The sequence below is a fragment of the Mustela nivalis genome (genome assembly GCF_964662115.1).
Source record: "Mustela nivalis genome assembly, chromosome: 2".
Lineage (NCBI taxonomy): Eukaryota > Metazoa > Chordata > Mammalia > Carnivora > Mustelidae > Mustela > Mustela nivalis.
In genome coordinates, this window is record NC_139021.1 from 177,048,784 (window position 1) to 177,060,460 (window position 11,677).

The following is an 11,677-nucleotide window of genomic DNA, read 5'->3' on the forward strand; positions in this document are numbered from 1 at the left end:
CATTGCTAGGATTTTTCCAGCAGATTTTGAAGACTGCTAGCCCTAGGTCAGCGTGAACGGGAATGTGGATTTACAGGTATACAGCTGCTCCCTGGCATGGCTTCCCTAGAGAAGAAAGAAGGGCGATCTCCAGGGCCAAAGCCAGTGGAGGAAAGATAGAGGGACCACTGAGAACTCACTCTACTCAACAGGCTTCCCCCACCACACCTGCCATGGAGGGCACGGGAGACATCTCGGTCCCAAGAACTCACACGTCTAAGAAAAAGAGTGCAGAGCGTTCATACTTTATGACCTGCAACCCCACCTCTAGAAATTTCTTCTAAGAAAAAGCCAACGTTTGCACAAAGATTTATTTTGTTTGAGGACGTCCCTTGCAGCATTATTTATAGCAATAAAAAGGGTGGGGTGGATTACCTTCAGGTTCAACAACACAAGATTCGTTTAATAAATTATAGCTCAGCCCTGCAAGGCAACACGAAGCATCCATTCCAAACACGTTGTGGAAAAATAGCCAACGATACAGGAACTTTACAGATGGCCACAAAACATTAAGGAAATTGGGGAAAAAGGAAAGGCTGTAATGTTAGTAGGACGTCAATCTCATGTTTAAAAAATGAAAGGAAAAAGGAAGAGAGGGAGGGAATGAAAAGTCTATACATAGAAATGTTTTTCAGGATACACACCTTTATAGTTTCATCACCAAGGGATTGGATTTTTGCCCTTTTCCCCCCAAATTTCTTACAACAAGCCTCCATCCATTGGCAGTTTTAAAATTTTATAATAATAATAATAGTAAATATAACAGAGGGGCAGGAGAAAGGGAGAAGAATGGCGTGGGGCGGGGAGGAGGAGAAGGCTAGTCTCTCAGAAGAAACTGCGAGAAGGGAAGAGAAAGATCCGTTGATCGATCAAGGCTGATTGGACCAGAAAGCCCTTCTAACAAGGTTCATGGAGGGTTAAAACAATTCTTGTACAAGAGTAGAGAAGGAAACAAAAGGAAGATTTAGAAGGTCTAAGCAATTATCTAAGAAGCTGTTGGCATAGACACGTGCCAACAAATGTCTCAAGCCCCAGATGTCTTTGGAGAGAGTGTGGCTCCCTAAGACGCACTTCATAACCAACCTTGACTTCGTAGGTTGTGAAGGATTATAAATAATTCATCATACTGTAGAAAGAAATTTGTGTGATTTTCTTGAATGCTCATTAATCCATCAGAGCCCGGCCTCAAGCTTCCCGTGAGTCTATTAGTTCACACGGGCCCGGCACAGGGCCTCCTGTTCATGACGGAAGTGATGACAAAGCTGAGAAGCGGGAAGTTTTCACTCTAGTCAGAGCACACGCTCTGCGGTCCACTGCCAGAGAAAGACTTGCAGCTCCTGATGACAGGTACTGGCTGGTGCAGGGGGAAACCTTAAAGGCACACGTTTCTCAGGGGAAAGTTGGCCAGTGTGGTCTGTCAGCAGGGGCGGTGGTGACGTCCCACCTGTTGTCCCTGTCCCTAGTTCTGTGCTGTGGCTGGGTCTCTCGGGGTGGGCACATGGGTTGGAGGCTCTGGGGGGGGGCAGGGAGAGTCTCCCATACCCCATCTAGCAGGATTTACCGTCCCCTCTAAGCCTTGCCATGTCACAGGAGGCCAGGAGGCGTGGAGAACATGGCATCCCACACCCCTCACAGACCTTAGGTGATGGGACACCCTCGGTTAATTCTCAATTGTCCAGGGCTGTTTGTGTTTTCAGAATCTCCGACTGTTTTCCTCTCTCTGAACTCGGGTCACCTGTGCTGCCTACAAGCATTTCCCCACGTCACGGCTGGGGGGTAATTTAAAACAACCACAAGGATGGGCCTTTCCGGTCACTGGCGCGCTAAGTACCCAACCCACGCCTGCTCCATCCTGGTATTTGTGGAGTGAGTATGTGTTGAGTGACTACTCTGCACCCCAGCTTATTCTAGGCACTGAAGGTAGACCTGTAAACACAATAATGCTTACATTCCAGGTAATAAGTAAGAAAAATAAGTAAAATGTAGAGTGTGCCAGGTAGGCTAGCGCTAAGAAAAAAGAAGTAGCCAATGGAAACAGGAAGCACAAGACATTGCAATTTAGATATGTGGCTGGCGAAGGCCTCACCAAGATGGCATTTGTGTAGAGAAGTGAAGGAGATGAGGGAGTGAACCCGGCAAGAATCTGGAGCAACAGAATTTTAAGTATAAAAACAGCAAGTGCAAAGGCCCTGGGGTGGTTTGTTCTTGACATGATTTAGGCAGTGTTTTGGGATGGTTTTTCTTGACATGATTAAGGTTTTTCTGGATTAAGTTTCCCAGCTTTTTTTAAATTATCACCCTCCTGAGGAGCCTTTTTAGAGTTTTAAAAAATTGCTCCCCTAGTGAAATTTTAAAACCACAGATATATATATATATATATAGATAGATACATACATACATACATACATATATATATACCTGTTTAGGTACTGTGTGTATACATACACTTTATAAATAAAAACAGTAATTTTTTTTTTGCTCATGAGAACCAATCTTTGTGTCCTGGGGTGGGGGGGGGTGCCGACAGCATCATCCCCATAGAGATCCAAGACTGTACTCAACAAGTGGGTCTGGCGCCGAGGGAGGGAGAACATTCGGGAGGCGAGGGGTGGGCCCAGCTCAGACAGGGCCTTGTCGGTCATCATCTGCACCTTTTGTTCCAATAGAGCCAGAGAGTCATTGGTGAGTTTTAACTGATGAATGAGTCTGATTTACATTCTATTACAACTGCTCTGGCCATCGTGGAAAAATATATGGGAATGAATGACAACAGCCATAAAGATCTTAATAAAGGTCATAGAAGAGGAGGAGAGGGACATCTCCTTCTCCCTACTCCTCCCCTCCCTTCTCTCCGTCCTTCTCCACCTCCCCCCACCCTTCATCTCTCTTTCCTCCTGTAAATATCTGCTGAGCACCAGTTCGGGGCAGGGGAACAAGACAGGACAGTGCCCTCTGTGCTGAGTGGGAATAAAGGTGCCCACAGGACATTGCTGGAGCACAGAGAAAGGAGCACCCACTCAGTGGGGAACGGAGGAGGGGGATGGCTTCCTAGGGAACAAGTCATCTGAAGCCAAGTACTGAAGGAGGAATAGGGCTTGGCCGGGAGAATGTCTCCGGGAGAGCAGGCAGCATGGCTGAAGCCGGAGGCAAGGTCAGGGGCAGAGGCAGGACGTGCCAGTAGTTGTGCCTTTGTCGGAGGGAGCACAGGGAGGCAGGGAGGTGGCAGAGAGGCCTGACCGGACGCCAGGTGCAGCCAGGTCTGGAGGGGCCTTACACACCACATTTAAGATCTTGGATTTAGCCCCGTAGCTGGGGAGCATGGAAGGGTTTTAAGCCACATGACTTCAGAGCACTCTCACTGGCAGCCTCCTATAGAAAGTAGATCTGGGGGAGCATAAACAGAGGCAAATGAGGGCCAGGATGCACTAAAGAGTTCAGGCGAGAGATGCAAAGGGCCTGGGGTAGGACTTCCAGAGTTCATGCCCTATCCTCTCTAATCACTCTCATTATTCACTGGACTCTCAGGCTACAAGATGGAGTTTGAAACAGCCCAGTATCTGGAAAACCCAAATCTGTTCCAGTATGGTTATAACTGGATAGACAATCAACACAGACATCACTGTCAGCCACTCTCTCTCCTTTCCACTGTGGACACCATTTCCAAAACTCCCCTGCCCATTTTGAAGAATGAATGATAAAGCCAGAGAGAGGGAGGTCACAGACAGGACTCTCCCAGGGGCTGGGGCAGGCAGGTCGGGCCCATTCCCCCTGGGTGTCCCTGTGAAGGGCCCCTTGGCATAGGGATGCTCCTCTCGAAGAATGGAATGTTCTATGTAGCGCTATTAGCTCTAACACAGGTGGCTCAGGAGCCCAGTCTGAACACCTTCCAATCTGTCTGCCTGTCTGCTCTCCTCTTTTTCATTAACTTTAACTACACTTGGGCAGATCCATGAGGATAAATTAAGAACAGAACACACAGGGACCTGCATCCAAAGCAAGGACTGACAGTCCTTCCGGGGCCAGAGCCCATGAGCAAAATTGCTTCTGCTCATCATTTTTCATTTTCTAGCAGCCCTGTCTTCTCCAGTTTCTCAATCCCAGGAGGAGCCAGTAGCAAGAATGTTCCAGTGTCCAAGTTTCCATGTTGGCGGAAGACAAGGCCTGGTGGCAGATCCCTCCCCACTGCCTATTACTGGAGGGAAAGGATGACCCTGCTGACAACTGACCCTCTCTCCACGGAGAATGGAGTTTAAGCCACCAGAGCCCTAGATGGCTGCTTTCAGCAAAGCTGATCACGGGTGAGAAAGAGATTTGCAGAAGCTTGGCTGCCTGGGGAGGGTTCTTAACACTTGCAGTGCGAGGTCTGCAAGGATGGCCTGTGCCTGGGTCCACCTGCGGAGCTGTCTTACCCAGATGGACATGTCTCACCCATGGCAGTGAAGGTGGTTGCCTGGCGGCCACACTTGCTATTTCAGATGCCAACCTCAGAGGCTGGGGAGAATGCCTCCATGTTCCTAGACCATTGTGAATGCCCATCTCTTGCCTAATTCCTGTTGCCCCTCTGGGGACTGATGCTATATATAGGAAAGGCATACAATACTGTGGGCAAAGGGCCACCTTTGTGGACAGAGCCATACTGGGTTTTATCTTGGCTCCCACCTAATAAGATATTATACAGTACTGCACTGAACCAGGTTATCTACTGTGTATTACACCACACTCTCCCATGCCACGCTGCACAACTCCGCCCTCCACTCCCTGCACTGTGCCGCATTACTCTACAGCTGGCAGAGTGCCGGGCACTAAGTAAGTACAGAACAAAGGGTAGTTACTACCTTGATGTACTAAGCCCCACCCCCCAACCTGTCCATCTGGCAAACCTTCCTCACGCCCCTCTCTCTGCTTTTCCTGGCTCCATTCAGACCTTCCTGCTCCTGTCCTCCCGCAGGGTCTTACACAAAACCCCACTGTAGCAATGATTGCTGTGGGTTTTGATGGTGTGCTAGCTCCTTGATGCTAGACACTGTATGTAGCCTTTTGTCACCAGTGCGGATCACAGAGCCTGGCCAAGAGGGACCCTCCGTTGTGCGGGAAGAAGACAGAATGTTGCTCATGGGCTTCTCCACTCATGGGGGACCTTATGACGTCATCGTGGGCCCAGAACGTCCGGCCACTGAAGACTTCCTCATTGCTGTTGGGTATGTCCCCAAACCCGCCCCATTTTGGCACAAAGGCAGCCGTGTGAGTTAACCCTCACAATTTACCTCTTTCCAGTTTCAGGGACTGCCTCTTCTTCCCGGTGGAAATCTTCTGGCATGTGCACATGGCCATAGCTTCCCCTTCACATGTTTATGGGCTGATATCTACATTCCCTGGGTCATCATCATTCCAGACCCAAAGACCAGTCTGTCTTGCCTGGTAGTCCTCATGCACACCTCAGCCTCTCAATTAATTTTATCCCTCTCCCTGGCCCTGCTCCAGCCCCAGCTGTCTTCCTTGGTGGGGTGGGCCGGGGGCGGGGGCAGCGAGCTCATTTGCCTACTTGAGTCCAGGTGTGAGGCTGATGCTGCCTGATGCCCCTTCTCCTCCCTTCCACCTCTTCCTTCACCTCTCTGCTGCCTTCCAGAGCCCAGCCCCACACAGAACCTTAGAGGCAGCCATTTCAAGTGGTTTCGAAGAGCCCTCATTGGAAAAAACCTTGCAACCATCCAGCAGTGCTGATCTTATGTGAGCTAGCACAAATCCAAAATTAAACTAAGCAAATGGCCCTAATCCCATCATGGTCGTCAAACCTAGCCCATTACAGGAGGCAGTTCGGAGGGTGGGAGGCTGAGTTTCTGGCTTGTGTGAGGGAGGCCCCAGAGATCAGGTTGCCACAGATCAGGTTCACTGGGGATAAGAACGGGCAGTTACAATTACAGGTGCTGTTTACATACTTTGCCCCTTGCCCTTGACACAGTCCAGAAGGAGCCCCAGGTGCCCTGCTCTGTACCTCTTAGGGTTAGCCACAAACCCTGGGAGAAAAGAAAAGCCACCCACCCCCAAAGAAAGCCAGGGCCCATGCAATGCCCCATTTGGGCGCCTCTACAGGCCAGATGCCCTGGAAAGGGCTTTCTTTCTTTTCCTTTTTCTTCCTTTTTTGTCTTTCTTTTCAATACTATTTTTACAAGGTGGAACTCCTCTGCGTCACCGAAGAAACCCAACTCTCCTGCTGTTTTCAGCCTTTTTAAAAACAGAGGTATTGGTATAATGCCAGTCTTTGAAACAAATTTCCCGTAGTTTTTCCAAGGATGGCCAGGGGATTTGGACCTGAAGAAGTGGCCCTTTCGTCCAGTGCAGGAAAACAACCAGGCTTGCTCATTCCGTACGGATGTCACACGTGCCCTCAGCACCTGTTGCAGGCCCCAAAGCCACGGTGGGGGACGGCTGTGGATCTGGCAGAACCACCCACAGTCGACGAACAATCTGTTAAGTCCCACAACAGGGGCTTGCAGATAGATACTGTGTTTCTGCGTGTCCGGGAGGGGAGCATTTTCTCCCGAACTGCGCGACCAGGGCCACAGGCAACAAGACAATGGGTGTGAGTACCTTGCATGAGAATTTACAGAACTCTTCCCAACCCTCCCCCTCGGTGCGCCTGAGCAGTGCTGTTGGTGAAACTGGGGACCAAGAAGAGAAGGGTGTCTAGGATTCAGAGCTCTGGGCACACACGCTAAGGAGGCAGTGGAGAAGGGTAAGGAATGGGGTAATTTGCTGGATGCTATCAGGGCTGCGCTCCCCGAGAGCTGGCAGGTTAACAGATTGCAGCCAAAGCTGCAGCCCTCACGTTTTCTGACTTGAGAGATAATGAAGCAGTAAAAGCAGCGGAGGCCGCCAGCAAGGATTCGGCCCTGTGGGGCTGTCGGGGCGAGAGCAGCTGTCCGAAGGCTCCCGCTCGGGGTGTAGGCGGGGACTGCAGGCCTCGAACAGACCAGCAGGACAGAGGACTGAATTCCCTCCTCCGGGGCCACCAGCACCTTGGTTCCCAGCGCTGTCACTGAGGCCGTCCTCTGCCAGGCCAGCCCATATGGTCTAGCAGTTGTCGCCAGAGACAAGGAGCATAAATAAACCCTGGGAATACAGATGGGAGGCTGGCCAGGCTGCCTCCACTTCCTGATCTCATCGCAGGTGGGCGGGGGGTCCGTGTGGAAGCCCCGGGAGGCACCTTAACCATTTTCCAGGCCAACGACTTCATTTGTCAGACGAGAAATGGCCCCTCCCCTTCCAGAGGTTAAGGGACTTGCCAAAAGTCACACAGGGAGTCAACCATAAAGCAAGAAAATGTGGTGGCTAGGGACAGAGCAGGTCTCTGTTACCCTTGGCTTTGGCAAATCCCTAAAGCTCTCAGTTTCCCCTCAAGCCTCGAGGGTGAGGTTATTGCCCTCCGGGGTAGGTACTTGGGACAAAGGCAAATGTGGGCAAAGCCCACTGCCTGGTTCCTAGTAACTGTCATGGGTGTTATGGGGGTGGGGTCCATTGTTCTCGTGGCTGCTGGTAGCTGGCAATGGATCTCAGGGTCTCCTCTGCCCAGGACAGGGCTATCGTGAGACAGATACAATCATGTGAACCATGATCCGAATCCCGGCTTCCAGCTGTGTGACATCAGACAAGGCACTTCCCCTTTCCGGGCTCTCATTGTTCTCATCTACGAAGTGGGAGCAGGACACCGCCGTTCACAGGCAGTGACGATCAGCGGCAAGGGGAGGCAGAGGGGAGGGCCGGGGAGGGCCGAGCCTTTGTGGCCATACACGGCAGCTCTTTCCAGCCATCCCAAAGCTCCCCCGACTCAGCAGTGAGGACAACTACCTTTAGACTGAAGAATGGTTAAGTTGATGCAGCAAAGGTGCTAAGAGTCTGGCTGAGGTAAAGGCTGGCAGGAGCAGAGCAGCCGGCTGGTGGATGGCATGATTCGAAAGAAACCATATGTTTTAAATTATGAACCCAGATGTTAGGCCTTGGTGCCTAACGTTCACACCATTAGACACCATCCTTTAGGTGTCTCTAATGGTCTTGGAGGCTCCAGGAAACCGACATTAAAATGCAAATCAGTTCCCTTCAAAGGGAAACATATTAAGTTATCCTCTTTAGTGAAATGCTGAGCTGGGTTTATTTGGGGGAGGTTGGGGTGAGGCAGACAAGGGAGAATTTGAAAGGACAGAGACAGGAAGCTTTATCTTTCTATAGGAAGCTAGTTCTCTTTCTGCCGAGCCCCAGGAGTAGAGCATGGGTTCTGTGTGTAATAGGTGGTGTGGGGGCTTGCAGAGTGACTGGGGTCCTGGAGGAGAAAGGCAAGGAGCAGGAAAGCAGGAGCTTTTCACAGTCGTAGAATCCTCTCCTGGCCCAAAGCAGAGAGGGGCTGTGTGAGGCTAAGGGATGGAGGCAAGCTGGGCTGGGCAGTGAGGCTTAGCAGAGTCCTAGGGGATGCAGACAAAGGCTGTTGAGCCCAGAAACTAACCCTTGGAAAGGGAGGTCTATTTCTAATGTGTGTTGTTTCCCTTCGCCCTTGATGTCTACACGTTGGGGTCCAGATAATGTTTGCACAGGGAAAACAAAAGCTGCAAAGATGAAAATGATGTGTTTTGTGCCCAGAAATGAGAAGAATTCATTCCTTGACATTTACAGCATTCTTCTCTCTTGCTGTCTTTGCATGAATAGGAAATAGCAGAAGGGACATTTCTCTTCAAGGGGCCTGGGCTTGAATTCTTTTTGTTCTTTAAGGCCATAATTTCCAAATCTTTTACCGAAATTTAGAGTGTTGTGTTTTCAAGTAGAAATTATCTTAGGTGTACAGTATCTCTCTGTGCTATGGAGATATTTGCCTATAAGTCCATCCTACTTTAAAGATTTTAAAATTTTTAAAAATAAAGAAGTCATGAAACAGACCATGTTCAGTGACAAAACCATTTTTGTATCAGGAAAAGCCTCTTCTGAGCAGCTCTCTAAGGTTTAAGAATTTCTGATTTTTAGACCTGAGTTATACCACAGCCTTAGTCTGCCCTACAGTCTCCTGCCCTATAGCCACCAATCCCTTATTATTTTGATAAGATAATAGTGGCTACCTCTTAGTGAGTCCTTGTTGGTCACACACCATTCTCCTCACTCCCCATGTTAATTCTTCTACACTTTACAATAACTCAGAGCCATTATCATCCCCACGTTACAGGTTCCATACTGAAGCTTGGATGGGTTATTGATGTGCTCCACATCCCACGGGGCAAGAAACTGGCAGAGCCTGGATATGAACACGGAGCCTCCCAGTGATTTGCTGCTCCACCGCTTTGCCCATTTATAAGAGGAAAACCTATGAGGCCCCTGTCCTCAACATCATTTTGTCTCTAAAATACTCTTCGAGCAAAGAGAAAAACTGCTGTTAAGAAAATACCACTAAACACACAGGACCCACCAAAACACAGACCAATGAAGTCTAGGAAAGTCATGGATTGAGGAAATATGGATTTAGTTACAGAACATACATATTCTATACTTCCACCTGTCCGTAAAAAGTACATCAAAGGGCTTTATTTATTTTTTTTATAACATCAAAGGACTTTAAAAAAATCTAGCAAGAAGACACAGCAAATGGATCTTTTTAGACACCTTACATACCTGCCTAGGATTCGCTCAATTTCAATTTAGTCACCGAGTGATAAGAATTTCCTAAAAGACTGCGGGCGCAAAGACCAGTATCTCCTGGAAAGATTTTTTTTTTTAAGATCATTAGATTGAGGAAGTCCAATAAAGTAGCCCTTGTAATGATTTCTGAGGACGCTATGTAGTTCCAAGTCTACTGCCCACCAGCTTTGTGACCTCAGGCAAAACGCTTGACCACTCTGGGCCTCTTCATCGTTGTCTGTAAAATGAGAGGGCACTTATGGTGACAAGGTACCGTGAAAGACAGGGTGTTTGGCTCAGAATCCCTAGGAAGTGCTCTCCTTAGTGGGGCCTGGTTTGCTGGTTCCTGCAAAGATGCCTCATTTGGGGCACAGAGGACAGGCAGTGCAGGATCTGAAATGCTACCCTACCCACCACCAGTGAAGTGCCTCTCTCAGTGCTGGAAACACAGAGCACCCAGGTGGCGTGAGCCAGAACATACTCGAGGCGATGGGTGCCAGGTTTAGGCTCCAACTCTGGCAGGCCCTCTCAGTGCTCAGCCAAAGTGTTGGGGGTGGGGAGATTCTCTTCCCATTTGTGACTTTTCTAAATCCTCCCCTCTCCTATATCTGTTTCTGAAGACAATCACATACCAGTTGAGGTAGAGCAGGGCAGGGGTGGGGGGGAACGGGTAGGGGCGGTGGTGAGCCAAGCAACGTCTTGGAACCTTTGTCCCGAATTGTGTGGCTTTTGCCGGACATTCATTTTCAAGATGGGCTTTTGTTCTTTGGGGAGAAGAAAAATCTCTCTTCCCTTTTGCATGTGGCTACAGCAAAAGCTGCAAGTCACAAAGCTGCCAATTTCAACACATGTGCATGGGCACACACGCGCACACACACACACACATACACACACACGAGGAGATCCTAGTCCTGGCTCCCTCTGAAACAATTCATCTTCAGCCTTCACTGTTAATTATGACTCTGTGCACCAATAACCAAATGACACTGAGCCTGGAGTGGCTGTCCCTGTCTCTCCACATGACATTTATGCAGGTTGATGAAATCATTCTGGGCAAGGTTAAGACAAGTCTCTCCAGTGCAAAGGTTCTGTTTAAAACAAACACTGCTTGCTCTTGGGACCTGGCAGGGAAATTAAAAAGAAACCCAAGATGCTCTAGGCTTCTGTCCTGGTTTCCAGGCAACCAGATGCTGGGTGCAGGAAGGGAGAGGGGCTTTCTTCTGGTGCCAGACAGTATTGATAGACAGTGGGCTAACTTTCTGAGCCAAGGAGATGGGGAGGGACAGAGGAAGCCTGCATAAGCCTCATTACCCTAATCAACCATAGAGTCGGCTTGTTGGCAGAGAGCATTGAAAAATGAGCCCATCTGCACAGGCTGAGCTGGGGAGAGATGCTTTTCTATACTTTAAAAGACTGGGTGGCTATAAGCTTGATTCACAGGTAACCATCGTCTTAGCAGCTCTAGATTGGTGTGCGGTTCAGGTAGGCAAAGACAGCTGGGCGAGTGGGTCTCAGGGAGACCCGGCAACCACTCACCTGGCAGAAGCAGGAGAAGACAGAACAGTGCTGGCCCTTTCTCTCTACGCTACAGTTCCACCAGGATCCCGAGAGACCGCATCTACCAATCAGAGTGTTAGACAGGATGCAAGGAAGAAGAAGATGGACAAGCACCAAGCCATCACATCCCCTTCACTCTTCCTTTGTGCCCAAGTCCCATGCCCCCACGGGATCACGTGATGTAGTAGAACCATCGGGGGCTCCTTGACAGACCCAGGTTCAAATCTGCCCTCTGCCCCTTCCCAGCAAGCTTCCTTTCTCTTCTGTCCACAGTGTGGTTGTGAATCAGCATTCAGCAAAAAGTATTCCTACTCAAAAAAATGAGAGGTTTACATCTCAGGAGTTTCTATGGTGACAGTAAAGTCTGTCCTAGCCCAAATGGCAAGCATCCTTCTGGTTTGAACAGTGCAGAGATCTGGCATTTTCCTCG

At 49.4% G+C, this 11,677-nt stretch overlaps 2 long non-coding RNA genes across 4 annotated transcripts in view; one reads left to right on the top strand and one right to left on the bottom strand.

The window, feature by feature from the left end:
* Window positions 1-5,391, bottom strand: part of LOC309860511 — an 84,759-nt gene extending 79,368 nt beyond the window's left edge. For both annotated transcript variants that reach the window (XR_014309411.1, XR_014309412.1), the window contains exon 1: window positions 5,304-5,391. This is a non-coding gene — a long non-coding RNA (uncharacterized lncRNA). The remainder of the gene's footprint in view (window positions 1-5,303) is intronic.
* Window positions 4,828-9,844, top strand: LOC309860507. 2 transcript variants are annotated; one of them, XR_014309405.1, is made up of 4 exons: window positions 4,828-4,845; window positions 5,087-5,237; window positions 5,320-6,619; window positions 9,242-9,844. It is a non-coding gene; the product is annotated as an uncharacterized lncRNA (long non-coding RNA). The 2 variants fall into 2 exon arrangements; XR_014309406.1 differs by lacking the exon at window positions 4,828-4,845 and having other exon boundaries at window positions 4,910-5,237.
* Window positions 9,845-11,677: the final 1,833 nt, after the last annotated feature.